Source organism: Chroicocephalus ridibundus, chromosome 1 (assembly GCF_963924245.1).
Source record: "Chroicocephalus ridibundus chromosome 1, bChrRid1.1, whole genome shotgun sequence".
NCBI lineage: Eukaryota > Metazoa > Chordata > Aves > Charadriiformes > Laridae > Chroicocephalus > Chroicocephalus ridibundus.
The window spans coordinates 24,961,975-24,988,544 of NC_086284.1; the positions used below are offsets into that span (position 1 = coordinate 24,961,975).

At 38.4% G+C, this 26,570-nt stretch overlaps 1 protein-coding gene across 6 annotated transcripts in view; it reads left to right on the forward strand.

Annotated features, from left to right (window-relative positions):
- WASF3 (WASP family member 3) overlaps positions 1–26,570 on the forward strand; it is a 76,797-nt gene that overhangs the window by 19,586 nt on the left and 30,641 nt on the right. For 4 of the 6 annotated variants that reach the window (XM_063331621.1, XM_063331665.1, XM_063331654.1 and 1 more), the window contains exons 2-3: positions 5,256–5,349; positions 6,075–6,146. The gene's annotated coding sequence lies outside the window, so the exon portion shown is untranslated. Of the gene's footprint in view, positions 1–5,255; positions 5,350–6,074; positions 6,147–23,469; positions 23,563–26,570 lie in introns of those variants that run through there. The other 2 variants (XM_063331637.1, XM_063331643.1) reach the window with 2 other exon arrangements.

Below are 26,570 nucleotides of genomic sequence, written 5' to 3' on the forward strand. Positions count from 1 at the left end.
GATACCGTTAAGTATGACCTTGCTGCTGCCTCCTTTCCTGTTGCACCTCTTTATAGATGTGATATATTTTTTCCCTTTTTAAAATTTACATCAGTTCTGTTTAATTTGCCTTTTTTTTCTTTAGGCATTCTGAAGCCTGCTAAATTTCATTTATCAATTTTAGTAGTTAGGTGTCTCATTTTAGTGGTGTATATATATATACGTACAAGTAATATTTCTAACACTTTTCAGTGGGGTTCTGTATCCTGTGCTGATTCATGCTTCTGTTATTCTGCCACTTCTCTTTAATGTTATGAAGCAGTAAGGTATGAACTGCATGACCCTCTACTACTTAATGGGAAAGTCTGAGCTGAAGAAAATAGTAAGTTTTGTCCAGCACAGGGTGAAGTCTGCTGTTTGCTTTGAATGTTGACTGTTAGCTATCTGACAGTGTTTTTGTGTTGCTCATGTCATCGTATCCACCTTTTTTTTAAATGAAGCATTTAACTTTGAAAGCCTGTACCTCTGTCTTTCCCATCTAGCCTTGGACTAATCCCTTTATTGAGGCTACAGGTTTTCTTTCTGTCTGGGGTACGTATTTATGCAAAGCCTCTCTCTAGATGTTCATGCTTTGTAGCAGTATCTGCTAACCACGAGAAATGAGGTTGAATGCTCCAGAAAGCAGAATTTAAGGGACCTTTTTATTTTAAGAAGCATGTTCTTAAATCTTGTTAACTGACAAACAGTGCTATATAATGTCCCCCCGGCTGTATGAGCAATAACTGAAATTACAGAGGCTGTGCCTGGTGAGGAAGGTCCATTTTTAGTATTGTTACTCAAGTGGATCTCCAGTTGGATGTAAAGCCAGCAGCATTCCATTAAGTAAAGCATTAGGGGGACACCTCTGGTCACTGGGAGTGGAGGTAGGAGGGAGCTCTTTGCCTTTTTGTAAAGATGTGTACACCAAACTTCTGGAGAAGAGTGTGGGGTTATACTGGGAGAAGGAGCAGGCTGATAGTACAGAAGATTTGTACTATGAGATTAGGATTGTTACCTGTGAAGATTTAGGGACAGTAAATGCTGCCAACAAACCTTTTCAAGTGTTTGAAAACATTTTAATATTGACATCCCAGATGAAATTTGCTCCTTCTCGGAGTATTAGACTTATTTCTTTGTTGGTAATTGAAGAATTTTTTCTTTTTAGATGGAAGGTGAGAGAGTGAAAGAGGTACTTCCTGCCCGTTGTACTAGTCATTTGTTGTACAGCCTTATATTTACACTTGACTTCATTTGCAGTAAAGAATCATTGCTGACCATTAAGGGAGAGGGTTGTCCTTTACAAGCCTCTTGCTAATGATGTACCTAAGAGGTGAGATGTTGGGGCTGGTCAATGCTGGCATGTTGCTTATCTGACAAGAATGTCTGATAAACCAGTGCTGTTACAGGCTGGCTCATAGGCTTGATGGGCTGTCTTTTGTAGACTGCAAAATCTCTGAAGATCAAGTGTACAGCTTCAGATAAATTCCACAAGATATTTAGGATTTTGCCAGACTCTAGTTAAGATATATCTGCTCTATGCAGTACTGAAGGACTGCTGTACTCGGTCAAGCAGTGAATATTCGTACCATAATCGAAGTGAGATAAAATGAATAAGAGAGATATCAGGTACTCCACAACAGGTTGGATATTTCTACTTTGTTGTCTGCCCGTGCTTTAAAGAAAAAAATCCAAGAGCTTAAACTTGTTTGGAAGGAATCGGTGGCGGAGGACACACTGGGTGCTGTGACCAAGTCTGACAATCAAAGCAGTTCTCAGAAAGACACAGAGTAGGAAATTGTCTCTTGAGGGCTTGGCAGAGGGCAGATTTCTCCCTGCACTCCAAGGACAGTGTATGTTGTAAGTAAGTCCACATTTCTGGATATCTGTGGAGACTCAGAGTTTGGGCTAGACAACAGCAATTGAATCTTAAGGTACAGACCACTTGGAAAACATGAGCTGCTGTGTCTTCCTTTATGCTGCTCCTGTTACATGCCCAAGTTTAATACTAGGATCTGGATCAAGCCTAGCTTAAAGATAAGAAACTTTCTAGTTGTCTTTAACAATCTCATGAAAGTTGCTTAGGGTGGGACACCGAGAGGGCTGTTGGTTCCAAGTAAATGATTGTTTGGGTCTCTTACAGAAAAGCTCCTCCATCCTACTGTAGAAGTACGGAGTGGGTTGTAACCACTAATTGATGTGTAGTTTTGCTCTTTGAAGACTCCAGAACCTGTCTGGGTTTTCCAAATGTCTGCTGTAGAGTTACAGTAGTTTCCAAGATTTTAGTTTCATGCGTTTAAGATTGAGTACACGCAGGAAGTTACCAAGGCAAATCAGTATGGGAGATTTAAACCACGTCCTTTTTTGTGTGTATGCATTGATAAAACAGTTACTTTGTAATTCAAACTACAGTAGTAAGCTTTGGATCTCCATATATGAAACTTATGATTTAAAACCCCTCCCCCCACCCCAGAAGCAGACTTTAAAATAAAATCCTTTTTTTTTTTCACCATTTTGATGATGACCTACTATTTGGATACTTTTAATCCTCAATCTGTATAAAAGTTACGTCTTGCATTAAATCCTTTATGTTTGGTTTTTTTTTTTTTTTTTCCCTTGTGGATTTCTGAAGTAATCCTCTGAGTGCCATATAGCTTGTTCTTCAAATTGCTTGCGTACAGTCTCCTAATTTCTAGGAGTCCTGCTTAGAAAGTTTTAAATCATTGATTTTAAACAAAATTCAGCTGGATATATGTTTCTAACTAAAAGTCAGCATATACATTCTGCATCTCTAAAATCTTACCCTGTTGAAACTGTTCAGTACTTTCTGTAATTTAGTCAGTGAATATGAATCAAATGGGGCACTTAGCAGAGGAGTCAGTGATGTACTTAGTAATGAGTAAGAATCTTTTTATAATGGCTTTTGTTGGGATTTCTTTCCTCTGGAAGATTTTATGGGAAAGAGAGAATCCATTCAAAAGGGAGTGTGTATATTTACAGTTATGCCAGTAGATAGATATTGCTGGAAAGTTAATGGTGTACTGAAATTATTTTCCTTTCTGTATCTTATGTTGCATGCATCTGCAATGTTTTTTTCATTGTAACTGTGTATCTTAAATGTGGAACATGTAGTGAGAGAGTCCAGTATTTCTTCTCTGGCTTATCCTGGGTCCTTTTCTTAGTATTTTACTCTTAAAAAACAAAAACAAAACAAACAACAACAACAAAAAACCCCAAAAACCAACAACAAAAAACCCAAACCACAAAAACAGAAAAATCTGATTTAAAAAAGATATGAAACTACTGGACATTGGCCATATCTTGATGTCTTTATTTAACCACATAAGGATTTATACTAACCCCTGGAATATATGTCGGGATAGTTGACCTCAGTTCACCGTGAAAACTGTGCAAGAGTCTCATCCTCGCAGTTCACATGGTAATTCCCAGCTTCCTTCCCGTTCCTGTATAGGTCATGCATATTGCTGGCCTGAGTGGAGACTTCTTTCATCACAGGATGGATTCTGTGATCCTGTTTATGTAGTGCAGCACTACAGATGTGTTGATGTAACTGATGGAAGCAGTGAACCACAGTGTGCGGACAGGAACGAGTACCCAGTGTGGGGAACTGAGAGCTTCGTAACGTGCCTTTGCTGCCGTGGCTAATGCACATGTGCAGATATGTCCTCAGCCACCCTGTTAGTACTAGAGGATTTGAGTTCTATATAAAGTTCCAGTCACCTTGTACTAGGCTAGTGCTCTCTGACATCTATTTTATAGTGTTTTCCAATCTAGGGCTAATTGCTCTAAAACAGATTTACTGTTTCTTGAACCACAGGTATACTTGAATAAATCACTGTTGGTTCAAATCACTTAGGTTGACAGGGTCCTGACTGACATAATTTTAGTCAGGATTGCGAAGCTGCATTTGGAAGGCACCTTCCTCCCCATATGCCACACCTATCCTGGTGATAAGATAGGAAGACCTCAGAGTGTGAATGAACTATATGTACCTGAGCCTTTTATAATGTATAACTTGAGAACAGGTCCTTTTGTAAGCATATGAACACTTAAGTGAGGACCAAGGCTGTGGCCAACTTGTAGATCTTGGTAGCAAGCTAACTAAAGGGCAGGCAATATTATGTTTGGAATAGGTGGCTGCTGCAAGATGTTGAACTTTGAATATTTTGAGGGAGGATGAAGGAAACTTAGAGTGGTGAAGTGGTGCTAGTGAACAAGAGGTGTTGTCTAGGACACTGATGTCTTGCCTTTGAGAAATCTGTGCACAGTGACTTCATCAGTGTCTTGTTCTTCTAGATGCTTTGCTATAAATCACATTTTACATAAGTGTCCTTGAAATAGAAGGTTTTTTTTCTTCTTGAAATTTTTGTCTACAATGTCTAATCAAGTTCCAACAAGGAATGTATAGCAGCAGTCTTTACAAATATGACGGTAAGATTAGTCTCTTATAATCAAATTTTCTAGTTTAGAGATCTTCTTTGTACAGTTCTTGCAGAAAGGGTAGCTATGTCTTAACCATAAAAATCTTACTTTATAAAAACTTAGGTTATGACTCAATGATGGAATGGTTTGGGTTGGAAGGGCCCTTAAAGATCATCTAGTTCCAACCCCCTGCCCCGGGCAGGGACACCTTCCACTAGACCAGGCTGCTCAAAGCCCCATCCAGCCTGGCCTTGAACACTTCCAGGGATGGGAATAAGTAATCTATAAATCAGAGTAATCTCTTGATGCTAGGATCTGTAATATTTTCATGGAAACATCTTGATACTTAATTTTTGCAAGAGATTCTCATTGCTTTTTTTTTAGTGTGTTTGTTTTGTTTTAGTGGGTTTGTGTTTAGTAATATTTAATTTACTGTGAAGTATATCAGAGGGACTCAAATCTGGTGTTTTATTATCCTGTACTATAGGCTGTTACCTTGTATTTTTCTGTCCTCACAGTCTTTAAGTGGGTGTTACCTTCTCTGCCGATGTTCCCTGTTAAAAAAAAAAAGGCATTGATTATAAAATAGCAGAAGCTATTTTCTTACCTTGAAAAAATTTAAACTGTAATATGAAATAATGTTTAGCTCAAACCAGTTAAAACTATTTCTAGATTCTACTCATGCTTGTTTTAGTAAGTTTTTTTTTAACCAATCACTGAAACTGATTTTTTTTTAATGTGTATCTCTAATTATTTGGTTACTGAAAAGCTAAATTTCAGTTTGTCTTTGTTTGCAGATAAAGCCACCTGAGTGTGTTAACAAGTTATAGAACAGCTGTCTTCTCAAACGTGTAAACAGAAAGGATGTTCTCTACTCCCTTTTTTTAAATGGTAAGTTGTTCAAGGGAACTCTTACTGAACATACCTTGTCACTTTGCATTTGTGTGAATCTGTTGCAAATAGCTTTGAAAACTGTGGTAAGTCCTTAAACTGAAGACCAGTGATGAAGTCTGGAAACTGTCCAGGAGGTTTTGAGTTAGCGTTATGAAGGAGGTTTATAGTTTTGTGATGTTGAAGTTATGCTCTATTAGGCCCTGAAACAAATGTCAAAAGCACTTCTGGTCCAGGAGACTAGCATAATTTAAACACTAATCTTATTGTGTAGGAAACAGAAGTAAATTTACTTTATTTGTGGATGTTCATGAGATATTGGATTTCTAAATTTGCATCTGTTAATTACTTTTACCCTGTATAATCTGTACTTTGCTGATGTGTCGTTTTAGAGATTTAAACTAAATCTGCTGAGGTTAAATGTTTGACTGCCTCAAAGTGCAACGGATAATAAAAGATTTATATTTATTGATATTAAACTAGCTTTGTGGGGAAAAATCTCCCTTCTCCCCAATCTGTCTCAGCTGCGACATGCACACCACAGACTTCTAGACAAGGAATATCTGTTTTGTTGGTGGAAGAGTATGAAAACAACTGTGTTGCATTTCCTTCACTGTGTGATGTAAGATGTGGGCTACGCTGGGTGGTGCTAATGAAGGATTACTGTCAAAGTGCAGACAATTTTGTTAGAATTTAAGTAAAGCTGATACTTTTTTTTTTTTTAGGGGGCTGCAGCTTGTCTGCTGCTGCAGTGGGAAAGAGAAACCTTTTGAGCAGGGGAAGAAGCTGGAGAGCAGGTTTGTTGTTCTTCCTTCTGAGAGCATGAGTAGGTTAAAAGTAATATTAGCTACTCAGAGGAGAGACTGCTTTCTTCGTGCATTGCACATCACAGTGCTGCCTTTGCCAGAAACCACAGCCAGTCTTGCTTCAAGGTCTCTGAAAAAAGCAAAGTATGCAGCAATGCTTTAGGATACTGTTGTTGGCTTTGCCTATGTCCTAAAGCTGACCCTGGCTATGATTCTTTGGCACACTTCATCTGTTCAGCTGAAATTCACATATGCTTATTTTAATTTTGAGTTCTGATCATATGCTTGATGATATTCAAGATGCTTATCAGTGTATATGTTGTGAAAGATATTGCACCCTAAATTAGGAAAAACTCAAAGGAGTTCTGAAAACTCCACTATGTATGCGTGCATTCACAGTGTCAAGTAAGAAACTTTATTGTGAGGGATGAAGGGATGAGGAAGCAATATGGTGCACACAGAAATGTGAAAGGTATGGCAACAGCCTTGGAAGGAGAAGGATGAAAGAAAATCCCTTCTTTCCCCTGTCTGCCTCTTCCACTATTCCTATTACATGGTAAGGTAACTTGATGGTTATATACTGAAGTTTTTTGAAAAAAGATCACTTGCTATAAATTTCAAAGGCGGAGGAGTGTGTCAGGGAAAATAAATGGTCTGCAAACAGTTTGGTAAACAAAATGGACATATGAAAGACTGAAAATATGCTTGGATTAGCATATTCTTATTATTTAATGAAACAGTGAGATATATTCCTCTTAATATATGTATTTAGTGCCTCAGGTGTCCTGTTGTCACACAGGTGTGCGTACAAATAAAGGTATGTGCAAAGGTGTCTCCAGTAGCTAATTCATGCCTGTGGTCACTCCAACAGCTGACTCTGACCCCGATCTCTCCAGTATCTGGCCCCCAGACATATCGTCTCTCTAGTAGCTGGCTTGACAGACCTCTTATCCTGCTCTTGGGATTAAAAAAGTCACTGCTGTCATGTTGTAACTTCCAGTGTTCCTTTTTTTTTTAATATTATAAGCTTAACAATTATTATAGCACAACAGTTGTTATATTTCAGTTGCTTTCATGCTGCATGGAAACATCATTGCTTGCTTTTATTCATTGTAGAGATTAGTTGTTACAGGAATAAGAACCTACGTTTAGGAATCTTTTATCTAGGTTGTATTTATTCATAAAATTTCAAAAATTATTTTGAGATATTTACTGTTCATACTCAGTGTAGTATTATCGCATATTTTCTATGTCTTTGTGCAGGTTAAGCGCAACTTTCGTGTAGAGTTTAATTGAAATGTATCTAGTGTTTATTAGTCTGGATTTTAATGTTGTTGAAGGGTATTTAAAGACAGAATGCTGAACATAATTGAAAATAATCAGCTTGTGATTTTTTTTAAAATTAAAACCCAAATTTAGTAAACATAAAAAATTCTAATTTTGGTTGAACACTAATCGTTTATATATCACAAACTTTCTAATAGGATATACAATTTGGAAACTACCTGGTCAATAAAATGACAAGCTTGTATTTAAAATAATGATTGATTTCTACAAAACCGTAATATTTTCTTTTTAAATTTCACTTCCAATTCATAATTAAAAACTTAAATGGCTTAATTTGCCTGTTTTGCATGCATAGTAAGGCATTTTCATTTTAAACCAAGTCATTAATTTTGTCACTTGAACTATAATTGTGCCTTATCTTTTTTTGCTTCTCTGGATTTCCTAGTGTGTTTTGCTAATATAAATGCCCCCAAAAGTTGTCAAGTTACTCAAAATAAAATACAGCTATTAGATGTTTGTGAAAGCTGCCAATTACTTAACATGCCATCCTGTGTTAAATAACATACACTGGCTTTTCTAAACTTCCTTTGTAATCCTACAACACTCCACTACAGAAGTGTTTCCCACAAAGAGAGTTAGGGTGTGTAGTCAGGAAGGCAGTACCAAATGTGGGGCTTCAGGAAGGACCCTGATGTTTACCAGCCCCAAATGTCAATTCACTCGACCAGCTGAAGAACTCCTTTAGGAATTGCTTGTATATGAAGACAAGGAATACGTATTTATAGTTCGGCCTATAAAGATGTTATGTATTCACTTAATGTTTTGAAGAAAGATGTTAAAATTATGTTTGTGATTGCTATGTGGATAAGACTGTTCTAGTCTTTAGAAATACTTCTATTGTGAAAGCAACTTAGATATTTTTAGTTGGGGTTAAGCCAAATTTATTTGCAAGGACTTTTCCCTGCTCTATCTGACTCTTCAGTCACATAGCCTATATACTTAGTGGCTGGCAAATTATAGAATGATGTAGTAATTTAAATTCTTGATTTAAAGCAAGCTATTAAGAAAAGTTTCCTCCAGATTTTTTTCAAAAGACTACAGTTTGCATTTTCCCTGAAGGAAAGCAACTTTTCAGAATACGAGAGAGTGAGTGCAAAAGGTAGGTTGGATAGGAGAGAGAAATAGTCTTCTGGAGGGTGGCAGAAGGTTTTTGAACTGCTCAGCAAGCCAAAAGCTGAAGATTGCTAATTACATAGCAGTGGATGGGGGAAAGGTAGGATGTTTCCCAAATGGTCTCCTGGGGAGAAAAAAGGCCTATGAGAGAGGAGAGAGAAAGTATCCCAGAATCCTTGCATTACAAATGATAAAGCCGAAAGAGGGTGGACCTGATTTTGGGAGAGACTGACTTAAGTCTGATCACAGATTCTCATCTTAAGAGATCCATGTGTTTACCATGAGCTTTTCTTGTTTTCTGTCTGGTTTTGATATCAGAAGAGGCTGAATATTTGGGCTCAACACTTGGGCCTGTCTTGGGTTAAACTCTATTCGTTGTGCATTTACTCACTTTATATTTTTAAATTGTAGCCTGGCAAAATAGGTTTGATGTTAATACACAAGGAGGAATAATTTGGTAAAACTGGCATCTGTGCAGTGAGCGCCTTAGCACGCTCATCATGTTTTCCAAGATAGTGATAGGAACGCGTACAGAAATCTTCTTCATTATTACTGTCTGAGACTGTGGGAAATTCAGTACTACTTCAATACTACACATAAATCCAGTCGTTGGCTTGTTCTCTGAACTTTTTCTGTGATTGGCATCATAGTAACTTCCCTTCTGAATTATGCAGCTAGTGCATAGGGATCTGCTTGAAGAGGAGATTTAAGTCTTGGTTGCCTGTGCAATGATTAACTAAATCAGTTTCTAAATTTAACTGATGTAGTAAAATTTCTTCTTGAACTGTGTGTAGATTAGTCTCTAATGGCTTGATTTTTTTTTTCCATAAATGCAGCTTGTGGTCTCTGTAGATTACTATTTTAAAGTGTAGTTAAGAGCAATGCAGGTATTGATGGGTTTGTTACATAATTTGGTGGGGTGTATGGAAGATCCATGTAATCACAGATAACTATAAAAGACATTCTTTGAGAATTGGAGTCAATGTGTTTGTACCTTGTGTTACTCTATCAGTACACACAAACTCTGGTCTGCAGTGCAGTTGCACAAGTTTTGCTCAAATTGATGTGATTCTCAAATAGCCTCAGGCAGGGTGCCAACAACTGCAGTTTTGTCTCCTGAAGCCTCATCACAGAGGTGGCAATAACAATCCTCTTCTTGCTCAGCAGCCAGCTGGTTACAGCCGTAGTCAAGAAATCTATTCCTCTTAGATTGTGGGATCTCATGAATTCAATGGGATTTAAACTAATAATTGCCTTTCACAGGAGAATATTTTATCACCAGAATAACAGCAAGTTTACAGTAAGCTCACTTCAGAATGCTGCATCCTTTTTTGTTTCTGTTTTTTAAAGAACAACAAAAACACTCTGGACATCAGCATTTTAGGATTTTGTTTCCATTGTTTTTACTTCAGCATGTTTAGGTTTAAAATCTGCTTGCTGGTGTTAAGCATGAACGTTTAGGAAACTTTTGTTCAAAACAATTTAATGACAGATTAATATTGAAAGTATTTTGGTCCAATATGCAAAATATTATGAAGCAAACTCATGGCAAACTTCAGGGCTAACCATTGTGGAAACGGAATGGGGAAATAATCAGATTTTTTTTTAAATAGGTGTTGAAATTAAGCTCATATTGCTTTCTTTAAGTTCACAAGAGAATACAGTGATCATCAGGATCTAGATGGTTGCCCTTTCCTCTCTAACTTCATGAGTAAAATTAAAGCATGTTTTATGGATACTCATTGCAGTAATATACCTTTTATTGTAAATAAAACGTTAACTTGTAAAGCTTCCTCACTTTTTTTGTGCAGTTTGTATATTTATAGGATTAAATGGTCCACCCTTAAACTCTGTTCATCTGGTTGCCGCCGCATAGCTTCTTTCTGCCTCAGCTATGCATTAAACCAGTTTATAAATAGGTATTAATGGCTCCTTATATATTTATAATATATGTATTAAAAAGCACTGAGAATCTTTGCAGGCAGCTGCCTGATCTGAAGCCTGCTAGCATTTACTTAGCTAGGCACATCTTCCCCATGATCTGTGGAGAAGCTGCATCCAGTCGTCAGGGTTTGTGTAAATAGTTGACATATGTTATGGGCCCTGTCTGAAGAATTTTCGTATTCAAATAAGAACACAGTATTTGAATAAGATATTTTATCCTGAGAGTGAGAGGGGGCTTTGGGAAGTCTGTGGGGTGTGGATAGGAAAGAGAGCAGAGCAACTACCCTGTCCCCATTCTTTTTGCTACTGGACTCTCTTTTGAGAGTAAAAAACAATCTTTAGAATCTGTCTATGACTAGTAAACAGTCCTAATAGAAGAATCATAGAATGTTTCAGGTTGGAAGGGACCTACCTTAAAGATCATCCAGTTCCAACCCCCTGCCATGGGCAGGGACACCTCCCACTAGACCAGGTTGCTCAAAGCCCCATCCAGCCTGGCCTTGAACGCTTCCAGGGATGGGGCATCCACAATGTCCCTGGGCAGCCTACTCCAGTGTCCCATCATCCTGATGGTAAAGAATTTCTTTCTAATATCTAATCTGAATCTCCCCTCTTTCAGTTCGAAACCGTTACCCCTCATCCTACCGCTCCACTCCCTTATAGAGAGTTCCTCCCCATCTTCCCTGTAGGTCTCCCTTAAGTACTCGAAGGCTGCCTGAAGTGAAGAAAAGAGCTCTCTGTCAGTAGGGCTCCTATAGAGGAGGAAAAGGTTGGATGATGGCTCTAAAATGTGGGCAGGGTATCTTATAGAATAGTTTGGGTTGGGAGGGAACTCACGAAGGGGAGGTGCTGATCTCTGCTCTCTGGTGTTCAGCGATGGGGCATGAGGATTGACTTAAAGCTGCACCAGGGCAAGTTCAGATTGGATATTAGGAAAAAGTTCTTCACTGAGACGGTGATCAGGCACTGGAAGAAGCTTCCAAGGGAAGTGGTTGTGACCCCAAGCCATTTGGGGTTTGAGAAACATTTGGACAGTGCCTCTGGGTATCTGTTTTAACTTTTAGGTTGCCCCGTGTGGAGTCAGGAGTTGGACCTGATGATCCTCATGGCTCCCTTCCAACTCAGGATATTCTATGACTAAAATCCTCTTTCCATGACAATATTGACACCATTTCTTGTAGGAAGCAGTTATTAATCTGTTTGGTCTAGTTACCACACTTTAGGTAATCCCTTGTGTTTAGCTTGCTATTCACCAAGCCACTAAATGTTTTAAGTGGCCTTTTGAACGCCTCTATCCTGTTTCAGTATGAAATGGGAGGTTAGCTTGAATCACTGCTTGTCTGTTGTTTTTTGTTTTTTGTTTTTTTTTTCCTTTGTACTGAAGCAGATTGAGCACTCTCACTATCACTTACGTGGTATCAGCTGTAAGGGCAGTAATTCCATAAACTGCTTTGACTTCTTTCCTCTGGATTATGTTTCTTCACATTTCCAATCTGATTCCAGCCCTGGAAGCAGCTCAGCCAGGAGCAGCAGCTATAACAGCAGAAATATTGAAACAGGGAATGGGGAGAAGAATGCATTTAATTAAATGAAGGAGTGGTTGGCTTACAGATGTCTTAAAAAGCACAACGGTAAGTGGAGTGGATCCTAAGGCAATAACTGGGTTTTGCTTCTGAGAAGGAAACATAACTCATCTTGTGGTTGAAGCATTTGTTGCTGAGTATTGGTATGATCTAGGTCCAATTTCCAGTCCTTCTACGGGCCTTGTGTGCTGGCCAGCATCATCAAGTAGCTTTGTGCTTCTCAACTGTATAATTGAGATGCTGCTTCTTGCCTTTCTCAAGTTTGCAGAGTAAATTTAATTTCTAGGTGTACAGATATTGTAGTAACATGGGTATTATGGAACCTTACTGTAATAGGCTATTTCTGATGCTGTTTTGCAGTTGCAACTTTGCTAGGCTTGGGCAGTCTATTCCTCCTTCAGTGCATTTTAGTTGGCAGTATTTCCAGAAATTTGGTATGTGGTTGACTGCCAGTTAGTGGGGAAGATGGGATCCTTCCCCAAGTGTTGGGTGGCTGAGTGCATTACAGTGAAGGAGAGGACAGACGAAGCTCTGACTCTTTTGCGTAGAACATCTTTATTCCCTCCTTTCCCATGGAGCCTTCATCTGTAAATATTGGAGGGAGCCATAATTAAAAAATACTGTCTCTCAGATTTTCAGCCTTAAGATGATTGTGTTTTTTTTTTTTTCAATCAGCATTTGCCTTTTTTTTTTTTTTCCCCTCCACCTTGTCCTCATAAAACTAAAACAAAATACAACCATTGTTTTTTGGCCTTTACGTAGTGAATTAAAACATTGTGCCCGGTCCTGCATTTTGGTCACAACAACCCCAAGCAACGCTACAGGCTTGGGGAAGAGTGGCTGGAAAGCTGCCTGGCAGAAAAGGACCTGGGGGTGCTGGTGGAAGGCCAGCTTAACATGAGCCAGCAGTGTGCCCAGGTGGCCAAGAGGGCCAACAGCATTCTGGCTTGTATCAGGAATAGCGTGGCCAGCAGGAGCAGGGAAGTGATGGTGCCTCTGTACTCGGCACTGGTGAGGCCTCACCTCGAGTCCTGTGTTCAGTTCTGGGCCCCTCTGTACAAGAGGGACATTGAAGTGCTGGAGCGTGTCCAGAGGAGAGCTACCAGGCTGGTGAGGGGTCTGGAGACCAGGTCATACGAGGAGAGGCTGAGGGAGCTGGGCATGTTTAGCTTGGAGAAGAGGAGGCTGAGGGGAGACCTCATTGCCCTCTACAACTGCCTGAAGGGAGGTTGGAGAGAGGTGGGTGTTGGCCTCTTCTCCCAGGTGAATAATGACAGGACCAGAGGAAATGGTCTGAAGTTGTGGCAGGGGAGGTTTAGGTTAGATATTAGGAGGAATTACTTTACTGACAGAGTGGTCAGGCACTGGAACAGCCTGCCCAGGGAGGTGGTCGAGTCACCATCCCTAGAGGTGTTTAAAAAACGTCTAGATGTGGCACTTCAGGGCATGCTCTAGTGGCAGAGATTGTAGGTTGTTTGGTTGGACTCGATGATCTCAAAGGTCCTTTCCAACCATGAAGATTCTGTGATTCTATGTTGAGACAACAGGCACTTTAGGGTGCATTTTGCTATTGGTTTGGTTTGGATCCAGGAGTATGTTTATGATGTGAATTCCCCAGTTGTGGAGTATATGAATTCTTTTCATTTTGCTTGAGTCTAAATGAAAAAGATGCTCTCTAGGAGCATACCCAATGGTGTTCAGCTTCTAATGGGCCATGAGACCAGCTATTTTGGAACAAATATCCCTGCTTCCCTATGAAAAAAAAAAAATTATATAAGACAGAATCATCAGCACTAACCACTCTTCTCTGCAGGTCTCTTTGCTCCTATTGTACCACACAGCTTGCTAATGTAGTCCTTAACCTTTGTTACTGTTTTCTGAATTCCTTTTGAAGTCTTTGAACATCCCCAGAGGTCCACAAGTGGAAAACCACTGATGGATGGTGCTGCCCTTTCTTGTGGGTTCCATGTATTTTGTTCAGTTCTGCTTTTATTTTATACTGTGTAATACTACTATACTATTTGTTTCCTCCGAATTCACCCACACTTGGCATTGACTAAAAGAAAAGAATTACAGAGATAACTGTAAATCAGTATGATACTTCCAAATATTCAATGTTAGGTTCTGAAACTTCATAGACTCTTAAAAAAGTGATGTTTACATTTTCGAGACACATGCATACATGTCTTGAAGAAAGACATAAAGACTTGTGTTTACAAAAGGTTCCACAAAGGATATTTAAATGCACTAATTTGATATATTGTAGGAAAGCAGAGTTTAAAAATTATGATTGGTAACCTCTGCATCCTCAGTAATCATAGCTAAGATTTAATGATTTTAGCTGGGGAAAAAAAGTTGCTTAAACCTCTTAGTGATTGATTATACATGGTAAGAATACTTTTTTTTTTTCCCCCCCTTGAAGCTGGTTTCTGGAGCACTTCTACCCTGCTAGCTCCATGGAGATCTGTTGATACAGTGCCAGATTTCATGGAACGCAGCTTTTCAGCCTTCAAGTCTTGAAAGGGGATTTTTAGAGAAGACTAACTGCCGTATTCGGTCTGAGACTCACTATGGTTTTATAGTAGCTTATTTGTCTCATAATGGGAGTTATGTATGCGTAACAAGGAAATCTCTTTAATGCTGAAAATAAGGTTTTGTAAGCCAACGTTACTGTATCAAAACATGTTACTTTTACTAATGCCTGACGTTCATTTTAGGCTTTACTTAAAAACCCACGCACACCACCACCCTCCCCCGCCATAAAAAAAACCAAAACAAAGCAAATCCAAAACAAACAAAAAAGCTGAGACAAGTATTATATGTTGAATTATTAGGAAGTTAATGATGGGAAGAACTTTGACACCTGAGTTTGGGATGCTAGTAAAAGGGAGGATTTGTCACAGAAGAGCCAGAAACACCAAGGGAAAGTAATGTTTTATATTTTGGGAGATGTAGCTGCTATCAATCTTGATGTGCTTCATATGTTAAAATATTAGATATATCAAGTGTATTCAGATTATTTTTTTTTTACTGCAGTTTCATTTCTCTTGGTATGCTGTTCCTGTGAAAGGTATAAATGGATATCTGTCCATGTAACTTAATTTTTAAAAATGTCTTCAGTATTGATAAGGCCAGGAAGAGAGGTATGGACCCTGTATTACTTGCATGTGATTCAATTGTAGGGGTAAAGGAGCTCCTGTGCTTCTTATAACTGGATGTTCTGCTGTGCTATCTGTAACTATTACTGTTTTGTTTTATGAACTGAAAAATTATGAATTGCTAATTTTTTGCGCATCAAACGCGAATGGTTTCTGTGATTAACTTGACCACGTGGGGGAGAGAGGGGAAGGTTACCTGAGAGAAGTTGCATTGTTAATGTTCAAGTTACTGAACGCTGGCATTAGGAAAGATATAAAAAGCATCCCCACTCTGGGAAAACCTTATATCAGAACTCAGCCCTCCTTTTGGCACGAAAGCGAAATAACTACAATACACAAAGAATACCTGGCTGCATTAATGCTGTGGCTTAATAAGCCTACTTGTGCTTTGTGGTGTGGGTGGTTTGTTTTGGCTTTTGGTTTTTGGTAGTGTTTGCTTTTTTTGCCACCGTTTTGAGTGTTGTTCTCTATCATTCATAGTATCTTTCTTGATTTATGCACCAGTCCTCGACTGCCTGGCACTTTGTGACACGCTGTAGTACAGTAGCCACCAGAAGATGGACTTCATGGGAACAGATGGCGCACTTGGCTCAGGATGAAAATAGTTGGGAATTTTTATGTGGATTCACTTGGACTCAGCTGTTGGATTCAAACACAAAATATTTTGCTCAGTTTTTCCTTAAAATGCACTCAAAATAAATCTGTGATGTTCCCCCCCCCCCATGTAGACTGGCTGCCACTTCCAGGTTTCTGTTATATAGGGAAAGTGCAGTGTTGATGGTAGCTTCATAGTCAGAAAAATGAGGGAAATCCCGAGTTCCCTGCTGAAATTCCATGGTAGGGGTGGATGGAAATCTTCAGTTTGAGGAATTTTAGGGGTGCTGATTTATTTTGTATTAACTTAAATCTTCATGGGCTGTCTGCATGCTGGGAACATGTGGCAGGAAATTTCTGCCCCTGGCTGCCAGAACCTGGTTGTTCAGGTGGACATTGAAGTTGCTTGACTACAAGGTATTTTAGGGGTTGTGGTACACTTTAATAGCCTGATAGTTGTTTCCTAGTGGGAAGGTCTGTTCTGCCTGGTGAGGACTGGGAGTAGAGAAGGCGTGTTAGGAGTCGAGGCAGACAAAGATTAATGCTGAATTGTCACGGTACAAAGTGTTTTTTTCTTTCATAGTTTGACCTACGTTATTGCTGTCTTCCATCATCGCAGAGTGTCATGTATAAAAAATGTGTATGTATCTCTGTGTGTATTTATATATATCAAATATATATGTACACAAACTGTGTACTTGTGTGTATATAAGCATATATGATTTTTTGGTGGTTTTTTGGTATGGAAAAGAATTATAAAAAACTTAATACTTCCCTATGACACTTTAGATTTTGGATTAACTGAACTATGAGAAAACTTAACACTTCCCTGTGACATTTTAGATCAACTGCTGTAGGGAAGAATAGTTTAAGAACATTTTTTTTTCTGAAAAATGCTCCTCTGAAACGATTTTAATGGTAAATTAGTTTATAAGGGAAATAAGGAACACTGTGTATTGCTGTAAAATTGATATTATTGGAATGAAGTGGGTACTTCATCCCTTTTGTACTGTTCCCTGCAATTTAGGGTTAATTGGAGTTCTGAGAAACAAATTACTGAATTTGCTTCTGGTTTAGCTTCAGGTCATTTGAGGATCTGAACGGCATGTTCTCCCTGCAGGCGGGCTCCTGAGGCCTTACCGGGCTGCCTTTGTCACATGGGCTGTGACCCAGACAGTTATTTCAAGCGCTTTAAATCCAGTAAGGCTCTGTTAAATGGGATCAATGTAAGTCAGCAAGGCCTAGCTGCAACTTACGTTTTCTTTAAATAATCAAGGTATTTGCTGCTGATAACACTTACTGTTTGTGAAGGAGGAAGGCTGAGACAAATGCGCTCAAAATGGTCTCCAAGAGCTATTTGTATTGTAGCCTAAACGTGAAGGCTAACATTATTATTGTAGCCTATATGTTAAGAAAAGGCTTTTTTATAGTTGCAGACTTTTAATATTCTGTTTCAAGTTGTTCTGGCATCAAATTGTCTAAAGTAGGATAAAGTATCATATGGTAATGATTCTTGTGTTACAGAATTATTCCATTTATGTAATGTAGATAAAATGTGACTTTCCATAACTCTAACTATTAGAAGAATGTGTGTTAGATATCCAAAACACCTTTAAAGTAAGCACTCTTAAGAAGTATAAGACCATTATTCAAGAGACCATATTGAAAGAATCACACTTATAATAATCTCTTGGTAGTTTATAGCAAATTGGGAAATTAAAAGCTACTCTGTGCCCTCTGATTTTAATTGTCAGATGGATGAAGAAGGAATTCGTGTTTGTAATGATGCTTTTGGACTGCAGTCGAAACAGATCCTGGTATAGGCAGGTGGTGAACAAGAAAGAAACTTCCTGTAGGTGGGAAATGTCCTGGTAGGGTTGATTGTTAGTTAAGTAACAATATTTATTAAATAGCAGGTCTGTTTGGTTTTGTCATTTTTTACATTTTGTTGCCCTGTGGTATTACTGTGCTAGAAAAATTGAGGTGCTAAATAGATGGGAATCACTAAGTATTGGAAGCACACAGCAAAACGTTTGAACCATGATTTACTTCTAAGGCTAGGTTCATCTTAGCTATTTCATGGGAATACTTTGCCTGGTTGTTGAAATAGTGGCCTGTAGACATTTTCTCAGATATCTGGGCTGCTGAGTTTGGCTATGAAGAGAGAGAAATATGTGGATCTATCTGCACAATGAACTCTATACTCAAATCTGATAAGATCCAAGCCTGCTGACATCTGGAAACACTTTGACCTGCTAGTAGAAGGCTGTTCCTGACCTAATTAGCTTGGTGTTATAACCAGCTCTCTGCTGTTTTGTGATTTTGTTCCTTTTGACCTCATCCAGTTTATGCTTCTCACTGGATTTTGCCATTTAGGTCCTAAAGGTTAAAACAAAATTAGATTTCACAGGATGCCTTTTTTCCAGTCAGTGTTTCAGTACTTCTGAATTTTCATGTATGTAATCGTTGGTTATTCAAAGTAGAAAGAGCTGAATAATTCAGCAGCCGTATGGTTCGCACATGTCAAGACGATGATACAAAAGAGGGGGGATGATCAATCTAAGTCTCTTTTCCTGTGCTGCAGGACAAAGCGCTGCTTCCTTCGCTTTCTTAACTCCACGCTGAGTTCCTTCTCCTTGTTCTGGCTGAGTGCTTCTTTTCAAGAGATGGTATTCTTAAAGGGTAAATGTTATTTGAGAGGTAGACTGCATGCCGTAGCAAAATATTTATCTCTATTTCTTTTTCACCTCTGCTTAAAAAACAAAGAGCTACCACTATATCTGTATATGCACAAGGAAAATATTTTTGAGTTGCTGTGCAAAACTGTTCAAATAAAATTTAAACAAGCTTAAATGCATAGTGTATATCTCTTCAGTAAAGACAAACAAATAAAACTAAAGGGAAACAAATGGTGACTCAGTTCAGTTCTCTTTGCTTGAATAGGAGAAGGGACGATAATAAATTCTTGGAGAATAATACAGATTTCAAGAAAGGTCACATGAAAGAAAAATGTGTTTTCAGTGCAGTGTAAGTACTTGTTTATTGAAACAAGTCCATTCTTAAGACAGCAAAAAGTAAACAAATGCTCTTATGTGACTTAAAGACATTTTTCCTTTCTTATGTACACGCATAACACTTTTACATAGTGTTAGCCTAGTAGTATTAGGTTGAAATAGTAAAATTGATAGTGGCAGTAAGGTTGGGGTTTTTTTATGTATAAAGGCAGTGGAACAGATGTTCAGAACAGTACGGAATATTCCTTTTTCCTCATCCCACCATTGCTTTCACACTGAGCCATCTGGAAAGGGACTATGAGCAGGATGAGCAGCCATCATGCTAAGAACAAGATTAACGTGTCGGCATCTTTTGTTGATACTTTAAACTGGTCACTGTTCGTTCAGCGGAAAGCAACAATGTGAATTGTCGTCATTGCATGTGTGGTTACATTATCCATGTGGATATGGAAAGAAGACAGAAGAGAAAATGTGATTTATATAGAACAATGAATAAATTTAACAGTGTTTGGTCTGGACATGACCCCGGACGGGCACAAATCAACTTTTTTCCCCATTCAGCATGCTGTATTGATGTGACCAGCCACCTTTTACCTTCAAGCACAGTATCAGGTCATATCGTTCTGTTAAACCAGATTTAAATTTTATTTTGGGTCAATGCTTCTGTACACATTTTCCCAGAGTTTTTCAGTCCATGCTCTTCATGTACTTTTTTATCCTGATTTTTTTTTTGTACAGCAAGAGGTATATCACATGTGGATGACTTCCAGTTTAATCAGTTGGATTTCTTTAGTACCCTTTAGCCTTATTTCTTTTGAGAGAAAGTGTGATTAGTGTTTTGGCATAATGAACAAAATTTTGGTTGGGGAAAGGATAGCATATGATCTAGAAACGAAAGACTTTAGTCATGTGTGAAGATGTCCTGGATCATCTTTATCCTGATACAGGATGAGTAGAAAAGGGTGGGTGGATCCGATGCTGGCAGAGTGACTGGATTCAGTACAGCAAGCTATTGTATTGTGCAATCTCTGAACCTGTATTAGTTTTCAGGTAAGCAAATCTGTTCTTCAATAGATATCTAAGTAACATTAAGTGTACCAAAGAAGATTAAAATGTGTTAGTGAAGGAGGAATCTTATTTAAAAGCTTAACAAATAGCTTCAGTTGGGACCACAGGGTTTTTCTTCCACTGTTTTGTGTTTAAGGAAAAGAATTTTAAGGACTGGGAATCTTACCTTAGATTCAAGAAGGCTACTTGAGAATGAGACGCTTAAAGCCTGAAACTACTATTATTGTAGTGCACTAAGCTATTCTAAGTGAGAAAGTTAAACAGAAGAAGGTGACACAGCCAAACAAAGATCTCAGCTTTCAGAGGAAAGATAAGCATGAAAAAAGAAGAAAGGTTAAAACTAACTGAGGGATATTCACAGATGGGGAAAGCTTATCCTGTGAAGAAACAAAGTAAATGATTAGCGTTTTTTTTAAAAAAGCAAGTACTTCAATATGAAAAATACAGTGTGTATATGTTTTCCTGTATCTTTATAAAAAATCATAAAGCATCTTTAAAAAGTATAAAGATTTAAGTGACAGGGGAAAAAAAATCCAAACTAATTTACTGGCGGTGTTTTTTGTGTATTTGGCAGTGTGAAAAAGTGCTGTGAATGTAAATTGCAAAATCCATTAATTTGGACAATGAAAAAATTTAATTCAGGGGAAAAAACTGATATTCCTAGACAGTAGATGTGTTCTGTATTTCATAGGTATCTTTTAGTTGGGCCTGAAAGAACTATGGTTGTATACCCAGAAATGGAGGTAAAACAATGCAGTAACCTTGATTATGCTACTGATTGTATGCTTGCTTCATTAGCAGAGAGCAAGAAATCTTTCTATTTCTTCCTCTAACAATGGTGAAGCCATTTAATTGGATGAGATGTATACGATCCTTTATTCTGGAGCAGAAGATGAAACTTTATATTTCCTTGGAAACTGCTGGGGAAAAATGTTGTGATAGAGAAAAGTTAATGTGGGGATTGTAGTTTTGGAATAATTTCTATTGGGAAGAAAAAATTTAAAGCAGTAATTTCTTTAAAGCAATCCTTCAGTCTTGTTCATTGAGAAATGCTTATTAAGCAGTGAACTATAGACGCAAGTACTTAAAGTTGCTGAGACCTTTAACACTGTTACAGCATGGCAGGTGCACAATTAACCTTCTTAAAGCACAGTCAACAGGTAATGCAAAGATGCCGTGGTAGAACAAAGCCAAAAAAAAATACTAATCATCCAGCAAGGTTTGGAGAAAATAATGCAGATTTCTGACTTGTCTTCAGAATTGCTGATAATATTTTAAATCCTCCTTTATATTACAATGTGTACTTTCATAGAAAGAATAGTTACTTAATTTCAGTTTATATCATTTTCAGGACCTTTTTTCCATACATTAGGGAATGTCATCTTGCAGATGCTTGTTTAGAGTTAATATTAGTGTGAAATTCTGATGAGAACTAAATGTATTAAGGTAATTGAAACATAAGTGTTCAGTGCCGTGGAGACCCATTTACTTTTTTCTCTCCCAGCTTTTTAATTGGAGGAAACTTCTAAATTAATATGTTCACCTTTTAATGGTTCTGTAAACTTTTTGTGTTGCAGACCCACAGTGGTAGCAGAGGTTACTACCAACTCAAAATTTTTGTTATGCTTCTTATGGGTTTTTTGGAGATGTGGAGGGTTGGCTAGGGAAAAGTAAGTCCATAAAATATATTTAGGTTGTAAATAAAACCAAACACCATCCCCTTGCCTGTTGTCCTTTTTCTTGTCATTGCTTAATATCTTGATTCCTTCATAATATCCCTGGACCATAACATCTGCCCTGAAGAGCTCAGCACAGACAAAAACCCAGCCAAATAAAAAAAACCAAAAACAAACCACCACCTAAGTTGGTGAACCGTCAGAAATAGCTCATTGCAACAGACATTAAAATTAAAGCTCCATTAAAGAAACAAAATTGCTTTAGGGATTTCTGTGCCCGTTTCATCATTGCCAGTACTCAGCTTGGTATGGCGTGAGAGGAGAATTAGAAGTGGTGGTCTGATGCTAAGAAGAAAAAAACTTATTTTCATTCCAGCCTTGACTGTCGTGCCTTTCAGGTAGATCAGGAGGAAATTCTGGGGAGATAACATTGATAGAGTTTGCTATATATTAAATTTTAGCTATTCTTTTGAGATGGGCATTTTCTAGGCATTTCACTTTATGTGTATTGTCTTGTTGAAAGATGTTGTTTGCTATGGATAAGAAAAAAATTGTTCTTGATTTTCAGTTATCCGTAAGGAACAGAATTCTATTAGATGCTGTTATGTATGTCTAAAAAATGTTCCCCCTTGTTTCAGCAAACTCAGTATCAAAATCAAGAGAGTTGCACTAAAAATTAGGGGAAACATGAAAAAAAAGTATACTAACTAATAAAAATTAACACACTGTTTGTCTCTTAAATTGTGACAAATTTAAAAAAAAACAAACCCAAACTTTAAAAAGTGCAGAAGAATATGACATTATATGGATCACGAACTTAAAATAATGATTCCCAGACTATTTGCTACTTTCAGTGTATTTGTTATTAAGTTGTCACTGATGATAAAGTAGATGATGTTCACAGATGATAAATAGGAAAGGTTCCTGAACATCGTATTCCTAGTCATCATCATTTAGGCCAAAGGAAAAAACAGAAAAGGACACAAATAAAGACATGTGTATTCCTTTCCTTCCCTTAAGTTAAGAGGATAGTGGTGTCTGCTATCCATGTAGCCCCTCCTTTGTGTTCTGTGGTGAAAGATGAGGGGCCTTTTGAGGGCAGGGAGATCTGTGATAATAGCGACTCCGTGGAAAAAATGGAGAGCATCTAAAAAACTAGTGTTTGGGGTCTTTCATCTTCCTCTTTCCCTTCTCTTCCTATTTAGCACATACATAAATTTTGAAGGTGAGGCGATTGCAGACTGTCTAGAATTACAAACTTGAATAGGAAAATGGGCAGTATTACCACATTGGGTGCCATTCAGAGGTGGAAATTTAGCCTGTTGAATTGAGTGCAAGAACACTAGGTATGGGAAAATTTAACTGCCTGTGAACATCTGAAGTGTTGAAATGCCCTAGGCATAGAGACAGCGTGATTAGGAGGTAGTGTAACTTCATCGTGGGGCTAGAGGTGAGGAAACTGACAGTTTTTCTCTGGTTTTGAGGTGAAATGTGGTTCTAGATTCAGACACCTAGATTTAGGTGGGTGCATAGCAGAGCTCACGCATGAGGTGTCTGAGCTCATCATGTCGTCCTGCTATCTGTCTATCAATAGATGCAGTGATTTAGTTGCTCTGTAGCCTTCTGCTGAATACGGGCACTGAGCTCATACATGTGTAGTTATACAAATTTAGGTGTTTAATTTTGAATGGAATCCCATCTGCTACATGGGATGTAGCAATCCATATGTGGACAAGCTGTGTATTCAATCCATCTCTTGTTTTTCTTCTCCACAGGAAGAATTACGGTAGTTTCTCTCTTTTTATACGGGACCATGAGATTCATCAATGAAAAGCTCTAAAGCTCACTGAAAATAATAGTGTATATTCGGGGAGAATTTGGGATGGATGTATGGAAAGCTCTTTTTCATGGTAAAAATGTTCAGCTTTGTTATATTTTACTAGAGGCTATAAGAAGGAATCTCTTAAGAGTTTAAAAAAGGGATTGAACAATGTCTTTGAGAAAATGTAATAAGGAAACATTCTCAAGTAGAGGGACTGTATAATGAATTGGCATTCGTTTTGTGGTATAAAGAACTTGTAATGTTACAAGAACCATGAAATTCAGCTACATACTTTTAGTCCTAGTGTAAATAACAGTGCCTTTTTGGGGATGTGAAAGGGCAAAAGGCAGGTTTGGGGAACAGCTGGTGCTTTGGGTTTTTGCCAGTTGCTCAAATATTTGAAAACCCGGCGTGTCTCTTGTAATAGCTGTGCTCTGCTGTTGTTTGGAAAGATTGTACATTGTGTTTGTCATCTTTCATGTTTGTTACTATACATCTGCTTTCTACTTGATTTTTTTAAAATCTGACTTGCCAAGACAATGTCAAACTTCCTACATGCAGTTTAACAGCTGTTGGCCAGAGGAAGGTGGTCCGAGCTGACCTGGAGCGATACTTCTGCAACTACAGGGGAAGTGTGGAAAGAAAAGCAAAAATTCTTTGATTATTTCTTTCTGTACCTTCCTTGCCTCTACAGCAATAACTACTGGGATAAGTGCCTTCTAATTTTAAAACAAAGGCAGTTACGCAAGTTTTTATGGGGGGTGGGGAAAAGAAGAAAAAGGGAGGCGAGAGTACTGAGGGAGCATGGTTAATGTGAATTTTTAATGGGCTGATCTAAGCTAATTCAAGCTTCTGATGTCCCATCCTTTCAGAATGCGTGTGGAAATGGAGTTAGGTTAGCGCTGCAGTTGCTGATGGCTGTGCGGTTTGGAGAGCAGTGTCTGGTTGTGCTCTAGTCAGAGTTCAGTCCAGCCAGATGTTGCATCCGATCCACATCCAGTGAGGCACGCATGGATTTAGTAAGATGTTAAGCCACATCTTACCCTCTTAGTTTTCTTCTTCACCTTTTGACTCCCAATTTTCTGCTCCTGTTTTTCTGGTCTGATGCTAGTGTCTTATACATGTCTAGTGCAGCCAGTTATATATGTGTGGTACAGCATCTTTCTACATCCTCCATCTCTCGTGTCAGATGCAGCCGGTGGTTTAAAGCTAGCTGTGTCCAGCATAGGTGTCTCTGTGCAGGGAGCAGCGTTGGACTTGTTTATGCTGGTAAGTCTAGGGCTGTATTGCGTACTTAGCCAGGGTAAAATATGTAATAAAATGATCCACTATGATTGGTCCTGATCTTCTGAACTGATACAATTTTTGAAAAGAATAACAACTTCTTTGCCTTATGTTTTCCATTTATTTGGGGCTAGAAAAAAAAGTTGTTGTTACTTAACCTCTGTGTTGTAAATCTGAGTGTGATTTACCAAATGCTAATGTGTTTAACACAGTGACAGAGTATCACAATGAATCTCTCATCTCGTAATAAGATGGGGCTGAAGTGTGGCTCGAAACAGGTGGAAGATGAATTGGGAAGGCAATGGAACCGCTATTGCCAAAGCTTTTTCTTCTGCACCTGGTAACATACTACCCCCCAGCCTGGTTGAGCCTGATGAAGCTCCTGTAATTGAGGCTTATTTTGTCTTGTTTTCTTGTTTAATCTCCTGTTACATATATTTTGAAAAGATATTAGCTTCACTTCTCATGAAGTTCTTTGAGAGATTAAGTTCGTTTAGTTGTGTGTGTGGTGAAGAAAAGAGAGGTAGTGCTTTAGTGGCAAGGATGTGAGCTTTTCTATTTACTAACAGGTTATATGTTACTTTGTTTTTATTTAAATTGGTAAATAAAGAACAGGTGTGTTTCTAATAGGCAAAGAGAAAATTTTGCAATGCTGTGATAAGCGCCACCATTGCTATCTGGTAGTTAAGTCAGAAACTTAAAAAAATACTGTGTGTGGTTTAAGACTGGGTAGATCTGTAAGTGTTTGATTCAGATAGTTGAAGGTTTTAAACCAGAAGAAAATTGCAATTGCAGGCTTTCCCTCCCTGGCTCTGTGCCCCCCCTCCCGCCCCCCCACCCCCCGATCAGGAGCAGTTATGGCATGGTTTAATCTGTGGCATGTATTTACTCATCAGTGTTCAGTTTACCTTTTGGAATTAAACTTCACACTGAAATGAGGTGGATGCATAATAATTTAAATTATGCATTCAAAAATTAAACTTGTTTTTCCCCCCACTCTCAGCACTGCTGTGTGTTTTAGCTTGCTCTTTAAAGAAATGGGACGTCTTGTGTCGGTCTGTCTCTCCCCTGCTAACTCTTGAACGCATTGGACCATTTCATAAAGAGTTGATGAGAAAAGGAAAAAGTCAAACTGCAGTTCTATGTTTTCTTCAAATTAGCTTTTATAGGCAAGGAAGAACATGATGTGGAGAAGGGACTTAAATTAGTGCTCCTGGTGAAAGGGATTTTGATTATACTCAGTGTGGTGGATGTTTCAAGAGGTAGCAGGCAATTAGCCGGCCAGCGTGCAGCCAGCTTCCGACTGGCCCTGGTGCATTGCGTGGGTTGGGGGGGAAAAGTCAGGTAAACTGCAAAAGGTAAGAGGGGGGCCAGCTCTGAGAATGCTAGACAGAAAGCCATGGGAAACCAGGCTTTATTCTGCTAATCTTCTGGTCTTTTCATTTAAGGGTTTAAGTGAGATCAGTTAAAAAAAAGAAATTGAGAGGATGAACATGTGTAGCAAAACACATTCCCAGTAATTCTCTTAAAAAAGCAAACAAACCAACCTCCACAACGCCCAAACCCAGTAGAATGGTTGCCTTTTTTACCAAAGTGTTTTACTGATGAATTGCACATAAAAATTAGTTCTAAGGAAAGACAATTTTGAGATGGCTAGTCACCCACCAATATTTCAGGAATTCTGTTGTCATAGTTGTAGGGAGTCTTTTTACCCTTTTTTAATGCCTGTTTGTATGACAGTGTTGTTAATAATACAGAGAAAACCAAAAATTGCAGCTTGTGTGTTGGAGTAGTACTAAGATTTGGAATTGG